Source organism: Podarcis tiliguerta (genome assembly GCF_965153285.1).
Source record: "Podarcis tiliguerta genome assembly, chromosome: 10".
NCBI lineage: Eukaryota > Metazoa > Chordata > Lepidosauria > Squamata > Lacertidae > Podarcis > Podarcis tiliguerta.
Window position 1 is genome coordinate 17757806 of NC_139543.1, and position 18812 is coordinate 17776617.

General features: G+C 41.6%; 1 long non-coding RNA gene across 1 annotated transcript in view; it reads right to left on the reverse strand.

Moving 5' to 3' along the window:
* The window catches only part of LOC310658318, a 648769-nt gene that overhangs the window by 562822 nt on the left and 67135 nt on the right, over positions 1-18812 (reverse strand). The gene's annotated exons all lie outside the window — the stretch shown is intronic.

The window sequence follows — 18812 nt, forward strand, 5'->3', positions numbered from 1 at the left end:
TCCACGTACTGGTGAATAAACCCCCCTTTTTAGACTCACCCCTCTCCAAGTGGGTGGAGTCAAGTCATGTGATCCAATGCCTAAGCCAATACCTTTTCACTTGCTGTAATCAATAAAGTTGTGGCCTTTTCTTGACCCATTAACCTTATATTACGTGTCCTTGTGTCTTCATTTCACTAAGCGGGGATCGGGTCCTCGAACCACAATGCATGCTTTGTGCGTACAACTTGTATGAATCCGAACTCTGTGCATACAGGGGCAATGAAAACAAGTGGAGCACAGGGACATAGGAAGCTACCTTATGCCAGGTCATATGCTTCTAAATGATTTTATATTGCCATGTTATAACCTTAAAACCTTTACTCATTTATCAATAAGTATTACAACAGCAGCTGCAGCGGGTTTATTGCTAGGTCTGCAGAACATGCACAGTGGTCCATGCCAAAATCCCAAATTAAGCAAAATTATCAAAGCCATGCAAGTTCAGCTGGATTTACTGAATACATCTGTATAATACAGTCATACCTCGGGTTGAGTAACGGAGCGCGTTACTTCTGGGTTTCACCGCTTGCAGATGCGCAGAAGCTCAAAATGCCGTCACGCGCATGTGCAGAAGCGGCGAAAAGCGACGCGCAATACGTAGACGTGCTGTTGCTGGTTACATTTGCTTCTAGATGCAAACGGGGCTCCGGAACGGATCCTGTTCACATCTAGAGGTACCACTGTTATAATAATAATAATAACAATATGCAGTGAAGTTCCCAAATCTCACTAATTCTCCAAATATAGTCTTTTAGCTAAGACATTCTAGCAGATCTGTTAACAGCCCACACAAGACACCACCACACTGCAGTATTTGACTTATTTCATAAAAATGTACAAACCACTTGATTGTAAAAACCCTCAGAGCAGTTTGCAAAAGGAAACATGATTTTAGAAATTATAATACTGGGAAACATTTAAATGTATTTTGCAACGGGGAGGATACATACTATTTGGATCTTCCAAAACTAATGCTACCATTTTAGCAGAGTCTATTCTTGCAACGGCAGCAAAAAATGCAGTAGGTTTTAAAATTCATGTGATGGAGCATCTTCTCTGGCCTTCTTAAGCAGCACAGTTTCCCTGGGAAGAAGCTGGGGATAATTCTGCCTTCAGGAATAATATTTTCCGCAAGCAGCTTGTTCAAGTCTTCATCTTCCCTCAGCACCACCAATTCACTGTTGTTTTTGGGAGTAGCATCTCCTGCAAGCTCCAGCATCTCTGCTGTCAGATTCTCCAACACTGCAGCCATGTTAATACTACTTACAGGACCTGCACGTTTTCAGCAGGGGGGCGGTCCACTGTCCCTCAGACCTTGTGGGGCCAGACTATATTTTGAAAATAAAATAAAAATGAACGAATTCCCACAAATAACCCAGAGATGCATTTTAAATAAAAGGACACAGCATTCCATGCAAGAGCACCAGGCAGGCCCCACAAATAACCCAGAGATGCATTTTAAATGAAAGGACACATTCTACTCAGGTAAGCCATACCCCCCGCCACCTACTCTCCCCTTCCTTGGATTTGGATTTGATATCCCGCCTTTCACTCCCTTTAAGGCGTCTCAAAGCAGCTAACAGTCTCCTTTCCCTTCCTCCCCCACAACAAACACTCTGAGGTGAGTGGGGCTGAGAGACTTCAGAGAAGTGTGACTGGCCCAAGGTCACCCAGCAGCTGCATATGGAGGAGTGGAGACGTGAACCTGGTTCACCAGATTATGAGACTACCACTCTTAACCACTACACCACACTAGCTCTCCACAGCACTGGACAAGCCCTGGTGGCTGCTTACCTGTATCTTGCAAGTGGCAGGGGCTGGCAGTGGTGGGAGAATGAGTGGCGTGTGAAAGGGCTCCGGAGAGGGGCCAGCACCAACAAAACCCAGCCCCCTTCCTCTTGGCTCTAGGCAAGGCGGGGAGAAGCCAGGAAGAGGGAGGGAGGGAGGAGGCGCCGCCGAACGCGCTCGCTGCCACAGCTCAAACAATCCGATCCATGCGGCGATTCCCGGACCATCCGCGGGCCGGATCCAGGCGGTTTCTAGGCTGGATCCAGCCCCCAGGCCTTAGTTTGCCTACCCATGCATTAGGCAGCTGAATGTGCATGCAGCCTCTGTCCATTTCCCCGGGCACTGGTAACCCACAGTACGCCACTGCGTACCCTTCAACATTTTCTACTGCATAACTGGTCTGATCCTCATAGAACTGGTTCTTTCTTAAAGTCATCAGGCTTTGCAAGCTGAGCCAAGGCTGCTGCCTTGTTTGTGCAGGCATGGCCCCTCTCTTCATTGCAGTCGAGAATAAGTTTCTGCACTCAAGAGAAACCTCCCCCTATCTTCCGGATCCTCAAAAAGACATTTTCGATGAGTTTTGATTTTGTTTTTTTACAATAGGTAAAAGGCATTTATGTTCTATTAAATAATTAAGCAATCACTTTAAATCTGGACGGTTTCTTATTTGTTTAAAAAAATCTTTAATAAGATATTACGGCATAAACATTTTCAGGCATATGAATATTGCCCTCGCTGGAGACAGAACACTGGGCCAGCAGCTGTTATTGCTTTCTAAAGTACTATTTCTCATTAGCCTAAGCAGAATATTGGAACATGATTTGATATTGGTTCACAGGTGATTTCTTTAATTCTACTTCTCCGAAGCTCTAAGCTTTCCTTTAGGAGACAGATAGTGCTTGCGACTAAAAAGACATGGCTCTCCAGCCCTCTAGTGGCTCTTGCTACTAAGTACAGTACATTGGCCTCTAACCTATTTGCTTCCTTAAGTCTAAAGGTGAATGCCTGGCACTCCTTTAAAAAAACAAACCTCTATAAACACTACCAACACCACAGTTTTCCTCAGGGGGCTTCCTAAGAAGTAGCTGTTCCTGCAGATTGCCGTTGATTTGATGGACTATGAAAACTCAGGAGAAACTGCCAAATTTATCAAGCCTGAACTGGCACATAAAGTCAGATTGTTTGACAAAAGAAGTCATGTGAAAGCCATTTTCGGGGAAACATTTGACAAGCTGACAGAGCTTTCTTTGAAGATGTACTGGGCAATGTTACTCAGGGATAAAATGGTGGTTGTGTTGTAAGAACTCCTGTCAGCTCTGGTCTCCGAATGCTGCTTCTCAAAAACTGCTGCTGGGTGCAGTTCAACCTTTGCAAAAATCCCGCAGATCAGAGGCAAAAGGCATCCTCACTGTCACTTTGGTTTTATAGGAAAACTCTGTTTATTAGGTTGACCTATTCTATGACACACCTCAAGCCTTAAGGCATATCATATAATAGGTCAAGTCAATTAGACTTAAGGTCTTCAACATTCAAGTTGATGCAACCAAGCTTAGCCAATGGGTGCCTTCAGAGGACGAAACTTCCATCAGCCCTGGCCACCACAACACAATTCAAAGTGTTGGTGCTGACCTTTAAAGCCCTAAACAGCCTCGGCCCAGTATACCTGAAGGAGCTTCTCCACCCCCATCATTCAGCCTTGTGTGATGGACGCTGAAGTCCAGCTCCGAGGGCCTTCTGGCGGTTCCCTCACTGCGAGGTTACAGGGAACCAGGCAGAGGGTCTTCTCAGTGGTAGTGCCCACCCTGTGGAATGCCCTCCCATCAGATGTCAAGGAAATAAACAACTATCTGACTTTTAGAAGACATCTGAAGGCAGCCCTGTTTAGAGAAGTTTTTAATGTTTGATGTTTTATCGTGTTTTTAATGTCCTGTTAGGAGCCGCCCAGAGTGGCTGGGGAAACCCAGCCAGATGGGTGGGGTATTATTATTACCAATTTTTTATAGATTTCCACACAGGAAATGACTTTTGTGTAGAAATGTTTAATGCATGAGGTGACCTTGTAGTCACTTGTCAGATGGTCTTGGCGATGGCTAAGCACGGGTTCTGAATGCAGTAATCCAAGTCTAACAATTGACTATGGAAGCTTGGTGAATCTTTATATGAGAAGAGACGTTCACAGAAGTCATCGGGCAATTTTAGAACCATGAGCTTTTGATTCAGCCCCAGCACCTTTCCAAGGAAGGACAGAACTACATAATCAAGGACAAAACTACATAATCAGTCCATTTTCTGTCTCATGCCCCTGCTCTGCAGCCAAGGTAGATGTAATCTTCCTTCTCTGAATCTTGGTGGAGGCTTTTTAAATGTAGTTAAGGAGACTGTAATTACTTTTACATTGATTTAAAGGAAATGTATTATCTCGGTCAGACTTTTAGTTCAGCTTTGAGGTCTCACAAGGCCCACCAGCTGTTAACATCTTTTAGCTTTCATGCCAGGTTTATAAAATATTAAAACTCTACTATGGGGATTCTACTTCTTAAATGATCAATATCCCTAACTCCTTATTGTTCATCTCTTGCTCCTTGAAGAATTTAATCATCTTAATTTATGCCTTTAAACAAGAATGACATGGTTCCTTCGTCCACTTTCAATAATGTATATTTATCTACCTATACATGTGTGTACCTAATTTATGTTTTATATAAGTATTTGGGGGGTGGGGTTAAAAAAAACCCAAAAACCTGCATTTTCATCACACATAGTCCATGGCAACCAAAAGCCAGCTGGAATATTTAAAAGACAGACACTGCTTCTGGAAGATTCTCAGACACAAGTTTGGGAAAGTCTCCAGAACCAGAGATTCCACAGCTGGTATATGTGTATATGGTATGAACAGCACTAAAGATGTAACTAAACATTGCAAAGGGGAAGAGAGGAGAGGTGTTAAAATACCTTTTTTGGACCAGGTTCATATCTAATTAAAAGGAGAGCCACTGCCAGTCGACAACACTGGTCCAAATGTACCAGTACAGTGGTACCTTGGTTCTCAAAATTAATCTGTTCTGGAAGTCCGTTCAAAACCCAAAGCATTCCAAAACCAAGGCACGCTTTCCCATAGAAAGTAATGCAAAACGGATGAATCCGTTCCAGATTTTTAAAAACAACCCCTAAAACAGCAATTTAACATGAATTTAATGAGACCATTGAGCCATAAAATGAAAGCAATAATCAATTTACTGTACTATAAAATAAATAAGACAGTATTGCAGATGATAAAAATAAAAATTACATTTTTTTTCTTACCTGCATTGATGATAGTCATTGTTTGGACGGGGGGCTTTAATCCATTTCCGCAGTCACACAATCAATCAATCAATCAGCAGCTGAACTGGGTTCCGCACAGTCACAAAAACAAATTAACCGAAGAAGCCTCAGAAACAAAAATGCAAAACAAATAGCAAAAACAAAAGCGCCAAACTTAATCAGTTCCGGAAGTCCGTTTGACTTCCAAAATGTTTGAAAACAAAGGCGCAACTTCTGATTGGTGCAAGTGCCCCAGAAACAATCGCCAACAGGTGCATCAGATGTTCAGCTTCCGAAAATGTTTGAAAACCAGAACACTTACTTCCGGGTTTTTGGCGTTTGAGAACCAAGGTGTTTGAGTACCAAGGAGTTTGAGAACCAGGGTACCACTGTAACCCAATTCAGTTATAAGGTAGTTTATACCGGGGTGGCGCTGTGGGTTCGATCAGTGCCTAGGGCTTGCTGATCGAAAGGTCGGCGGTTCGAATCCCAGCGGCGGGGTGCGCTCCCGCTGCTCGGTCCCAGCGCCTGCCAACCTAGCAGTTCGAAAGCACCCCTGGGTGCAAGTAGATAAATAGGGACCGCTTACTAGCGGGAAGGTAAACGGCGTTTCCGTGTGCGGCTCTGGCTCGCCAGAGCAGCGATGTCACGCTGGCCATGTGACCCGGAAGTGTCTTCGGACAGCGCTGGCCCTTGGCCTCTTTGAGTGAGATGGGCGCACAACCCTAGAGTCTGTCAAGACTGGCCCGTACAGGCAGGGGTACCTTTACCTTTACCTAGTTTCATATACTCTAACTGGGATGCTACTGTAAATGGCAACCCTGTGTTTAGTCACACTGTCACCATTGGGTACAGTATATTGCATGTCTTGATGTCATTACGCTCAGCAACAGCCAGTGATGTTGAATGGGAGCAGGGAATTGAAAAGAGTATTAGGTTCGTTCTACCAGATGTTATGCGGCAGGGTGCTGGCGTGATGCAACTTGGGGTTGACATTTTTTTGTAACAGCTCTACCTTTCTGTTTGGAAACTTTTAGTTTTGTCCTGGTCCATACTTGCTTTGCATTATCTGCCCTTATAAAAGATATACCTGCGGTATATAAATTCAATAAATAATACTTAATATTTTTCAGAGAACAACATAGGTCTACAGACCTCCCCGGATTTACAGAAGCCATCCCGGTTTCTCATTTGATCCTGGAATGTCCCGCTTTTCCTTAGGACATCCCTATTTTCATAGGAGAAATGTTGAAAGGTGTGGAGTTATCAGACCACCAAGTCATCTGAAGGCAGCCCTGTATAGGGAAGTTTCTTAATGTTTAATGTTTTTATATATGTTGGAAGCCGCCCAGAGTGGCTGGGGCAACCCAGTCAGATGGGTAGGGTATAAATAATAAAGTTGTTGTTGCTATTGTTGTTGTTGTGGAATAGGACATCCCTCTTTTCATCAGAGAAATATTGAAGGCCATGGGTCTATCATAAACACATCAAACATAACTTCATCTTGGCACAATGCACTAGGAATGCATGCTGTGCCAAATTTATGGCAATGGCACATTTCATATACCCTTTAACAGCTCTGATAGAATCTGGAAGTAAGAATTGTTGGAGGAAATGTGGAGTGATGGGAATGTATTGTCATATGTGGTGGGATTGTCCGTTAGTTAATGAATTTTGGAAACAGATTGGTATAGAAATATCGGGAATTGTGGGTAGGAAGGTGGGAATATCTAAATTAATGGTTCTTATTAGTCTGAGTAGCACCGAGTTAAAAACAAAAGAGGAATGTAAAGGGGTAAAATTGATGGTAACTGCAGCCAGACAGGTTATAGCAAGTAATTGGAAAAATGCAGAAGAGCTAGGGGTGAACCAATGGAGGAAAAAAACTGAATATTATTATAATTTTAGAACATCTAACTGTGAAGATACACAGAATGAAAGGGTTTAAGATCAGTGAGAAAGAGGAGGATTGGTTGAGAAGATATTGAATTATTTGGGTAGGTTTGAATAATTTGGGGCAATTAAAATGTTAAAAGTTAAATAAACCTTGTGGATGGAGGAGTGTTAACATATATAAAATTGTGCATATGGTTGATTTGAGTATATTATTATTGATTATGTATACCCAGTGTATCAGCCGCCTGGGAGGTTTCACTGTTTGTGTTTGGTTGTTGGTAAAAAATAAAAATTTAAATATTGTTTTTTATAAAATAAAAAAAAAACAGCTCTGGGATATGGTTCTAAGGAAGGCATCAGCTCTTGATTCCTGCCTGTCATGTAAAGTGAATGATTCCTCATTCTACAAGGGTGCCAGCCCTAATCACACCCAAGCAACCCTAAGCAACATAGTGCATGCAGAAGCAGGGAGAATCCCCACCGATAAGGTCATCAAGCCATAGCAGTGCTCCGCTGACCTCCTCCCTTTGCAAACCTTTCAAGTGAATTCTGCTTTGAAGAACTCTACAGCCTTTGCAGTTTCATTAGATTCCCAGCTGGCTTCTTTCAAGGACATAGCCGAAGACAGAATTTTAACAAATGTGGCCGACCCAGCATAACTATTCTTTTTACCGAGATAAAATGTCACAGCCGTGAAGACCCTTTGAGAAAGAGGACTACATATGTTTGACAGCCTGGAGTCAGAAAACCCACCAGAGCAGAGCCACAATAATATTTAGGTGAATCGTCCTCCTTTACAAGAACAGCAACACATTTCTTGCCAATCAACACCTGCCCAAATGGAGACATACAAGCTTCATTCAAATTATGAATTGTGCGTGAGGTGCTTAATCTGTATAGTGAACCTGCTAAAAACTTTGACAGTGGATGGCTATGGATGGCTATTCGGAAGTTCATTGAATTCAGTGGAATTCACTCCTAACTAAGTGTGCATGGGACCTCAGCCTTACTTATATACAGTGGTACCTCGGGTTACATACGCTTCAGGTTACAGACTCCGCTAACCCAGAAATAGTGCTTCAGGTTAAGAACTTTGCTTCAGGATGAGAACAGAAATCGTGCTCCGGCGGTGCGGCAGCAGCAGGAGGCCCCATTAGCTAAAGTGGTGCTTCAGGTTAAGAACAGTTTCAGGTTAAGAACAGACCTCCAGAATGAATTATTTAACCCAAGGTACCACTGTAGTTTCCATTTAAAATACGATGTTACTACCAGCCCCTAAACGTACATACAACATCAGCAAACCAGTGAAGCAACAGTCTAAGATCCACATTGCTTTTATGCACTTGGGTTGGCGCATTGTATTGTTGGGAATTCCATTCCACCCTTATGGCAGATATGTGGGATTGTTACATGTCACATGTCTGTTTACATTCCAGCACAGATTGCTGGAGTCCTGTGAGTGGAACATCCGCTCTGTATTGCTTTTGTTTTTCTCTCTCTCTGAGAAGAATGACAAGGAGCGAAGCCATCTTTTCTTTGTCCTGATTTATGTACAATAAACGTAGTCTAGTATCCATGCCTTGAGCTGGATCTGTTGTGTGTTTACTCTGCTGAGTAATGTGTGCTCATGGATGCACAGCAGTGTGAGTCGCGGGTGTATGTCGGAGGAGGATGACTGATGGATTTCCGGAACGGCAAGGCTGAGAAGGGAGACGCTCCGGCTGTGGCCAAGCCAGCTGGCTTTCCATCCCACAGTTCCAACATGTTGTTGTTGTTGTTGTTGATGATGATGATGATAATTTATTTATACCCCACCCATCTGGCTGGGTTTCCCCAGCCACTCTGGGCAGCTTCCAGCAGAATATTAAAGCACAATAAAAGATCAAACATTAAGAACTTCCCTAAACAAGGCTGCCTTCAGATGACTTCTAAAAGTCCGATAGTTGTTTATTTCTTTGACATCTGATGGGAGGGCGTTCCACAGGGTGGGCGCCACTACCGAGAAGGCCCTTAGAAATGAGCCTTAGAAATGGCACAAATGGAAAATCATTAGTGAAGGCTGTTAGGGCTACTAACATTTACATTATAGACTTCATAAGTAAACAACAACAACAACAACAACAACAAACTTAGAGAGGATAGCACAGAGTCCATTAGTTAGCTACGAAACCCATACTGCATTAATGTTCCATCTCTGGGCAACACTGCATGTTAAACAAGTTTATATGCCAACTTGCTTTGCTATGTCTATAATCCCTGATGGATCGTTGACAACCAAAGCTTTATGCAGGATTCCAAAATAATAGAAATTATAATGCTACGTGAGCAGATTTGTGGGATAATTAGGCATAAAGCAGCACTAGGGGTGATCTTATGGGTTGTTGTTGTTGTTGCTTAGTCATTTAGTCGTGTCCAATTCTTCGTGACCCCATGGACCAGAGCACGCCAGGCACTCCTGTCTTCCACTGCCTCCCGCAGTTTGGTCAAACTCATGCACTGACTATGAGGGCCACTCCATTTCTTTTATGGGATTCTTGCCCACAGATCTTATGGGTTAGCATTCATGTATTTAGGAAGTCGGTGGCATTTCCCACACCCAGTGATATTCTCTTCTGGAAAAATAGGTGTCAGTACTCAGTATGAAGTTGTTACAGTAAGCGCCACACTGTTTAACAACAACAAAATAGGTGCCAGTATTGTGTACCCTTGAGTTGCCCCCTGATAAAAAGCACAGCCCACGCCTCCCCCAGCAAAATTGCATGCCCAGTCAATCATCTAAATGTCTTGAAAGTATTAGTAATTGTGACTAGAAAGTATCTTGTTCAGTGCTGTCTTGGATTTGATGCCCGTTAAACTTCTAAACTGTATAATGCACTTAAATTTTAGATTATAAGATGTTCAGAGTAAAATTATTTCGGGAGTGTAAACAGTCAGAGTGACTGCTATGCTGCTATGCACATAGATAGTAGTGAGAAGTAAACACTGATTTAATGTAGCCACCTTCCACCTTAAGATAAAATCAACTTTTTGAGTTCCATATGGAGTCAGCATGCAGCAAATTAAAAAATACTTTCAAAGCCTCCGTTATCTGCTTATGACACCTCAAGTCCAAAATTGCACTTTCTTTCCGAATAGACAATATATGCAAATAACAATCTTTTTATTCAGTAGCTGAATCTTTTGAAGGTACCTTGGATGATTCACAAAGATGGAATGGCATTCTACAGTTTTGAAGCCAGGTAAAAAAATTACAACAGCAGGGTGGACATTGTCTACTGAAAACTCAAAATTGGCGTCAGGTATGTTGAACATCGGGCCACCCCAGAACAAAATTCTCATTGTCTTCTTACGTCTCTGATTTCATGCCACTGAAATAAAAAGAAAGCCAGTTTGCTAGGATCACCTGCTAACTGCATACGCATGAAAAGCCCACAACAACTGATACTTATGGCTATATATGTTTTAAAATATTGAACTATAGTTATAAAGTGGATACACCAATCCTCTGAAATTTCCAGAACTAAATTGTGAAAAACCAACCATATTTTTAGGGGGAGGGAGTAACATTTAAATAGGCTTCTTGAAAAAATACAGAGAGAGTGGAAGACTACTTTTACATGAATACAGTGGCACTTTATTGAGTTTACTCATTATATTATTGGGTTTTCAGTTATTGTACTTTACTACCTGCATGTTCTTGCTAAATGTCTTGTGCCATAAGCACCTGTCATTATAATGGATGCACCACTGTACTATAGAGGAATTTTAAATATTAAATGTATTCTGTAATACCATTTTGATTTTAATTAGCCGACATATAGCAGTGCTACATTTATTCCTGAGTTTGCAAAGAAAATAAAGAATTCATTGCTTCTAAACTGTTTTCTTTGTTCCGTTATTGTAATCCCAGGATATGCATCACACAGGGACATTTGCTCAATGGGAAGCAATCATATATATATATATATATATATATATATATATATATATATATATATGCATGCAGTGGTTTCGGTAACCAATTTAAGGACACAGGCTGCTTCATCAGTGACAAAACCAAAAAAACTACTGTCACTATCGAGACAGCTAAAGTTTTAGTACAAAGAACTATACAGAAATATCTTCTCGGCAAGGGAATATTACAACAGAATACAGAGCAGTTATTATACCCAAAGATAGATACAAACAAAAACTAGACTATTGTTCATTTTAGCAGAGGGCTATTGGGACGACAAGATAAGATTAATTGAATCATTTGCGAGTTTGACAATAGGATGACACAGCTAAACTAATTAGGCAAGTACAGAAAGGCAACTGGAGGATAATTAGCAAGTGTATTAATTTAGCAAAGGAGATATCTCATTTTAAACAAAGACGTTGATACTGCCTTAGTGTACGATGGAAAAAGCATTTTCGGATTTTAAATTAATGTTTTCCAGTTCTCCTGAAGGACTTGATCCCAAATCTAATGAACTCCAAAGAACCTCTTCTGATTCCATACCCATTTGGCACCATCAACCCAAAGCTAAGCATTGTCAAGTCCCATTGATTTCAACAGAAGAGTTTAAAGCACATGCTTTGCCGCCACCCCAACTGAAATTAAATGGGACTTGAAAATCCTTGACTTTGGCTGGATGGTGGCTGCTGTGAGCAAGTTGGCTAAAGTGGCTTTGTACATGCTATGCATGCATTTAGCATAATCTGAAAATTGCTCTCACAAACTGGGAAGATACGGTACCATGATATGGTCAGTGCATTAGTTGTGCTCACTTCTATCTGGATAGCTCAGTTGGCTAGAGCATTGTGCTGATAACGCCAGGTGTGCAGGTTCAATGGGATGACTGCATATTCCTGCATTTCAGGGACTAGACTAGAATCTAGATGGTCCCCAGGTTCCCTTCCAACTCTACAATTCTAGAATTCTTGCTGAAACACCTTGACAAAGGGTTGCATATGCTTATTGATAAAATAATCAATTAACCTGAAAGAGCTACCCTTAAGCTGCTTCTATATGTAAGATATCGAAACAAACCCAAAACCAAAAATATGTTCATTTTTGCACCCAGAAGTTTAATTTGCCCATTTGTTGACTTCGGCTTCCATTTCTTGTACAGTGGTACCTCTGGTTGTGAACAGGATCCATTCCGGAGCCCCGTTCGCAACCTGAAAGGAATGCAACCCGCGTCTGCTCGTCTGCGCACACGCGTTGCGATTCGCCGCTTCTGCGCATGCGCGTGACATCATTTTGTGCGTCTGCGCATGTGCGAGTGGCGAAACCTGGAAATAACCCTTTCCAGTACTTCCGGGTCGCCGTGGGATGCAACTTGAAAAGACGTAAACTGAACTGAACGTAACAAGAGGTATGACTGTAATCGTTTAGGTTCTCAACCTAGAGTCTATCTATACATAATTTTAACCTACCATAGAAGCATTCTGTAACTCCGTGCCAACACTCAGTCATTTATTAGTGTCAAAAATATGGCCAATTTTCCAAGATAATTTTTTCCAGCTGGCCAGCCTACAGGACGCAGAACAGCAGTGCGTACTAAGTGCCAAACAGTGAAAGCCTGCTCCAAAAGTAGGGAACAGTTAGCACATCCAGCCAATTCTGCCTTTTTAACCATTTGTGCTTCTTAAAAACAATTGTTTTAGACATACAATATAATCGGAAACATTTAACAGTATGCCAAGACTCATGAAGAGTTGTAGTGTGATGTAAATTTTACGTATTCTAATGCCAGATACTGCTACTTCCAGATTCAAATGAAAAATACATATGTTGAAAGAACAATAATCTAAAGTCCAATGGCCCACACCTAAAGCATGTTATGTCTACCTTTTGCCAGGCTTTGGGGAATCAGATCCCTCACATGGTAGCAGAAAAGACTCAGAGAAAAACAGAGAAGAGTTCTTAACAATTAGTTTATTCAATAATCATAGCGAGAAACAAAGGAATGAGGTCTCTCTCTGGAAACAGCGTTGCTCCAAGGAAAGTCCCACTCCACTACGTCGTCCCTATTCTACTTCACCCCTGCATTGGTTAATTTGAGCTTTCTGCTTCTGAGCTTTCTGTTCTACTACCCTCAATGCCTGCCTGGTCCTGGGAGGGGGGGTCAGGAATGCTTTCCAAGGACACTGAGTCTGTCAGCTCTCTCTCTCCCCCCTTGTGCTTCTTCTTCCTGATGTTCCTCCTCCAATATTTCCCAGCTTCTCCACTCTGCAGCCTCTGAACTATGCCCTTCTGCAAACCACTGTTCTAAATCTATACTGTCCTCCTGTTCTCAGGAAGGTTCAGGAGAAGTGGGGGGCGGTTCCCACCATTCCTCCTCAGTCCAGACCCAGACAGCTTTAAGCCAATATCTCTGGCATTTAGATATGGTTATGTGTTTCCACTTGCTGTGTTTTTCACTTGCTGTAACCTGCCCTAGGTTTTTTATAGTGAAGGGAAGGCATGAAATCAATTTGACACCAGAATTCTAACTAGATGGACCTTTGTTCTAGTCAGTGCTATTTTTCTGGAAATAGTGGTGCCGGAACTCACCATGAACGCCTCCCTTGTTCTCTTAGAATGGGCATGGTGCCCACCTGAGAGGTGCTGGAACCCACCTGTGAGGTGCACAACTGAGTTCCACTGAGTACCAGCTGGGGGGAAATGCCCTGGACTAGTTGAGCAGGACTCTCCTTATATTACTTTATGTCACAGAAGTCAATATATGTCCTTTTGGCTGGGACAATCTCAGTCTAGGGGACTGCCATGGTTAATCATCCAAGTGCCCACATGCTGTATTTCCATGGCTATCGGGATTTTGTTACAGAGAAGCGAAATTATGTTTGTTCCTTTAGCATTCTCACCTTTAGGCAGTGGGCTGTCATATGTCCTACTTTTCAAAATCTTGCCTAAAATTAAGCTACTACAACCATGTTCTGTTATGTATGGTACGCCACTAAAAACTGGACTTTGAGTGGTGATGTTGAATGAATGATATGTATGCATCTCAGAAAAGCAGATTTTATTGTCCAGGTGTCTGCATGTGAATTTATGCACCTTCATATGTGTCACTTGAGATCATAGAACAAATCAACATCAGGATTAAAGGATTTTTTTCTTTAGTGTTATATTCCTGTAAGAAAGATGAAAGTATGGTTACTTTTGGGCACCTTTTTGACAAGAATACTTAAAAAAGGATAGAAATGTTTTGGGGCCAAAGACTGGGGAGTGAAATATACTTGGAGTCAAGTGTGGATTTCATGCTCTTTATTCAGCTCATAGTGGTGAGGAGGAATGGAAGTTCCCCCAGAATGTCTGCTTTATGTACATTATTTACACAATGGTGCCCCACGTGATTGGCTAATTCTGGGATTCACCTGTAGGGCAATCAGGTTGCAGATTCACTTCCATCTGGAGCTGGATTGGGTGGCTCCTATGGACCAATCAGACTGCTGCATTCTGAATCCTATTGTTCTAGGACCAATCAGAATGCTGCCTTTTGGATCATATTCAACTCAGTACATAACAGGAGAGAAGGAAGAACCCGGGCAAGTAGCTTCATCCTCACAGAACAGAAATAGGCTGCGACTCTTATTCTAAGGCAATGTCCTGAGCAATGATAGTGATCAGCTCATCTACTTAGTAAATGAAGGGAGGAATCCCACCCTGATTTAAATTTGGATCACTGCTTGCTGTAAACAGGGTCAATACCTGCAGCAACATCATGTGATCAGCATCAGGGCATCAGAAGAGTCCCGCAGCATCAGACCATAAGTCTACCTAGTGGCCAATCAGATTTCCTCAAATTTATATGGGTAGACAAGGGAAATACGAGTCATGTACCCCACATTGACAGCAGAGAGATGATCCTAAAGCTGTCTGTGACACTAGAGTAAACACTATCACAGCCAAAAGATTTAGTCAATCTACCGTAGTTGGTGGCGGGAGTCAGGAACCACTGTGTTCCAGCCAGCATGTAGAAAGAGGGGTAAAGGGCCGCAGGTGGCACTGTGGTCTAAACCACTGAGCATCTTGGGCTTGCCAATCAGAAGTTCGGTGGTTCAAATCCCCGCAATGGGGTGAGCTCCCGTTACTCTGTCCCAGCTCCTGCCAACCTAGCAGTTCGAAAGCACACCAGTGCAAGTAGATAAATAGGTACCGCTGTGGTGGGAAAGTAAACAGCGTTTCCATGAGCTCTGGTTTCCATCAGTGTCCTGTCACACCAGAAGCAGTTTAGTCCTGCTGGCCACATGACCCGGAAGACTGTCTGTGGACAGACGCCAGCTCCCTCAGCCTGAAGCAAGATGTGCGCCACACCCTCTAGTTGCCTTTGACTGGACTTAACCGTCCATTTACCTTTTACTTACTTAGAGCAAGTTGGTTAGCTCATGTGCCTTCAGATAATGCCCTAATGAATTTATTGCAGATACTCTTGGCACATTCTTTGATGAAATCATTTAGTTTCTCTCTCCCTGTGTTAGATTTATTTTGTTATTTACTTGTTTTTTTATTTGGTTTCTGAACCATTAGGTCAATATAGGCTTCCTTGCTTTGCAGAACAAACTACTCCAACTCATATGCTCACACTAAAACACACACCACTTTTTTGAATTAATTTGGACATTTGAAATGCCCCCGTGCTTTTGGTTTAATGGTTTTTGAATGCATTTGCTGCTGTGAGTGACAAGAGATTTCTTTTAAAAAACAAAATATAAAAAGAAACCATTTTGTAGAACCTTTTGTGACAGAGGGCTTTAAGCAAGCTTTTGCAATCAGAAGATTTCTAATAAGCATGTGGGAAATTTTTATCTACGGTACTGGGCCTCTACATTTTAGAATGAAACTTAATAGGACATTTCCTCCACTGACTTTCCTTGACAACCCTATGTTCCACAGTTGTGGTGAATGAAATAACAGTTGAGAAATAACTTGACCCTAGATTCTCTGCCTCCCAGCACTTATAGTCACAGACCATGAAACTAAGTTTCAGTGCTTAGTGAAACTGAACTGATTTAATTCCTAACTGGCAGAAAAGGAGGACTAGACCAGGGGTCAGCAACCTTTTCCAGCCGTGGGCCAGTCCACCGTTCCTCAGACCATGTGGTGGGCTGGACTATATTTTTTTTTGGGGGGGGGGGATGAACGAATTCCTATGCCCCACAAATACCCCAGAGATGCATTTTAAATAACAGCACACATTCTACTCATGTAAAAACACCAGGCAGGCCCCACAAATAACCCAGAGATGCATTTTAAATAAAAGGACAATTCTACTCATGTAAAAACACGCTGATTCCTGGACCGTCTGCGAGCCGGATTTAGAAGGTGATTGGGCCGGATCCTGCTCATAGGGCTTAGGTTACCTACCCCTGGACTAGACATATTAAATATTTAGTTTCTTTGGAGCCATAAATTCTGGGTAAAAAATAAGAGTTCAGCTCCTAAAGATTTCACAATACGTCATTACTCTGCCACATTTTTGTAAGCACAAAGGTTTTCTTAGTGTCTTAAACAGTGTAATCCTATCCAACCCTACTCAGAAAAGAAAGCCTCATTGACTTCAATAGGACTTACTTCCAGATTAGTGTGAATAAAATTGAAGCCTTAAATAGTTTAGCAGCGGACTGCAATTTTGTAGCACATCCATTTTGTTAATTCTATTGAAAGTTAAATGTAACAAACATTAAACACTACAATACAGTGGTGCCCCGCAAGACGAATGCCTCGCAAGACGGAAAACCCGCTAGACGAAAGGGTTTTCCGTTTTGGAGGTGCTTCGCAAAACGAATTTGCTATGGGCTTGCTTTGCAAGACGAAAATGTCTTGCGATTCCTGGTGGTTTTTTCCCCCTCCCCCCTCTTTTTCCCAAGCCCCTAAGCCGCTTAACAGCTGTTCGCTAAGCCGCTTATCAGCTGATCGCTAAGCCGCTTATCAGCTGATCTAAGCCGCTTATCAGCTGACCTAAGCCGCTAATAGCCTTTTAGCAGCTAATCCGCTAATCCCTTAAACCTTTAATAGCTGCTAAACCACTAATAGCGCTAATAGCGCTAATCCGCTAATGGGCTTGCTTCGCAAGACGAAAAAAACCGCAAGACGTCTTGCGAGGCACCACTGTATGTGCAACTACATTGAACAATATTATTTGGTTGATTCCAGGATGCATAATCCTATGCATAGTAGATTAGATGTAAAACCAGCTGTAAGTGTATGGGATTGTAGCCTTCATTATATAAAGGTGTTTATAGCACAGTCCTAAGGATGTTCACTGTATACTTATTTAAGTCCATGTCCAATGAGATTCACTCCCTACCTAGTGTGTTTAGGTGTGCAGTTCATAAATATAATAGAATCATAGCGCTGGAAGGATCATCTAATCCAGGCATCCCCAACCTGCGCCCCTCCAGATGTTTTTGGCCTACAACTCCCATGATCCCTAGTTAACAGTAACAGTGGTCAGGAATGATAGGAACTGTAGTCCAAAACATCTGGAGGGCTGAAGGTTGGGGATACCTGATCTAATCCAACCCTCTGCAACGCAGAAATATGCAGCTGTATTTTTTTATTGTTATTTTTGCAAAAGAAGGTTCAGAATTTGAGGACTATCTGGGCATTATTGCTAACCATGAGCTTGAAATTCTGGAGAACATCCTGGAACAGCCAAAAAAACCAACCCAACATTCTATTCTATTACTAGATCAACTTAATTTCGCATGTTTACACAAACCGAATACATTATCAAAATTACACAGAGTAAGTAGGGAAATTATTTTATTCAACAGCCCAGCCATAAACATGCTTATGCAGAAGGAACTTCAACTGAGTTTAGCAGAACTTGCGTCTGAGTAAACATTCTAAGAATTTGGATGCAAGTTAATCAGATTTCATTCTACCCCTTTCATTAGACTGAACGATAATTGCAACCGTTTAAATACTCTTCTTAACAGCAACCCCCAAAGTAGATTAGGAATTCTTTCCTAACTGCAGATGGATGAGGAAAGAAAGAGCTATTTAATGGGTGAGACCGAACATAATTAAGTGGTGTGTGTTGGGATTAAATAATGATGATGATTCTAATTTCATACATGCATTGATGAGATGTGAACTGGCTGTAACTATTCAGGAAAGAAATTTTGGAGTTGTGGCTGATAGCCCTATTTTGTATTTTTATGCTGTGAACCGGCCTGAGATCTTCAGATAAAGGCAGTAAACAAATTTAATAAATAATAATAATAATATGAAAACCTTAAATTTGTGTGGACTCTTTGCTCTATTCTGTCTTGTAACATAATAATAATAATAATAATAATAATTTCCAGGTGGCTTACAAATTCAAAACAAATAAAAAAAGTCCAGTAGCATACCCAGAACAAACTTAGTTGGTCTCTAAGGTGCTACTGGACTTTTATTTATTTATTTATTTATTTTGACTGTGTCAGACCATCACGGCTACCTACCTGAATTGAGATTAAAAACAAGAACGGCTAAAAACATAGAAAGAAACTAAAATTACAGTTTTCATTTCATTTTCATTTCACTTTTAATTTGTATACTGCTTTTCTATATAACTATACCCAAGGTGGTTTTCAGAAACAACAAAATATACAGTAAAGAACACACGCCTTATAATAACCTGACCCAATGCAGAAAGTCATAATAAAACATAATATTCAGCAATATTAGAATAGCACAATATGGACAGTTTAACGCTGACAGAATTAAAACTATATACATCTATAAGTAGATAAATAAATATTCCTGTCTTTGTGCACCCATTTCCCAATACAATCCTATGTAT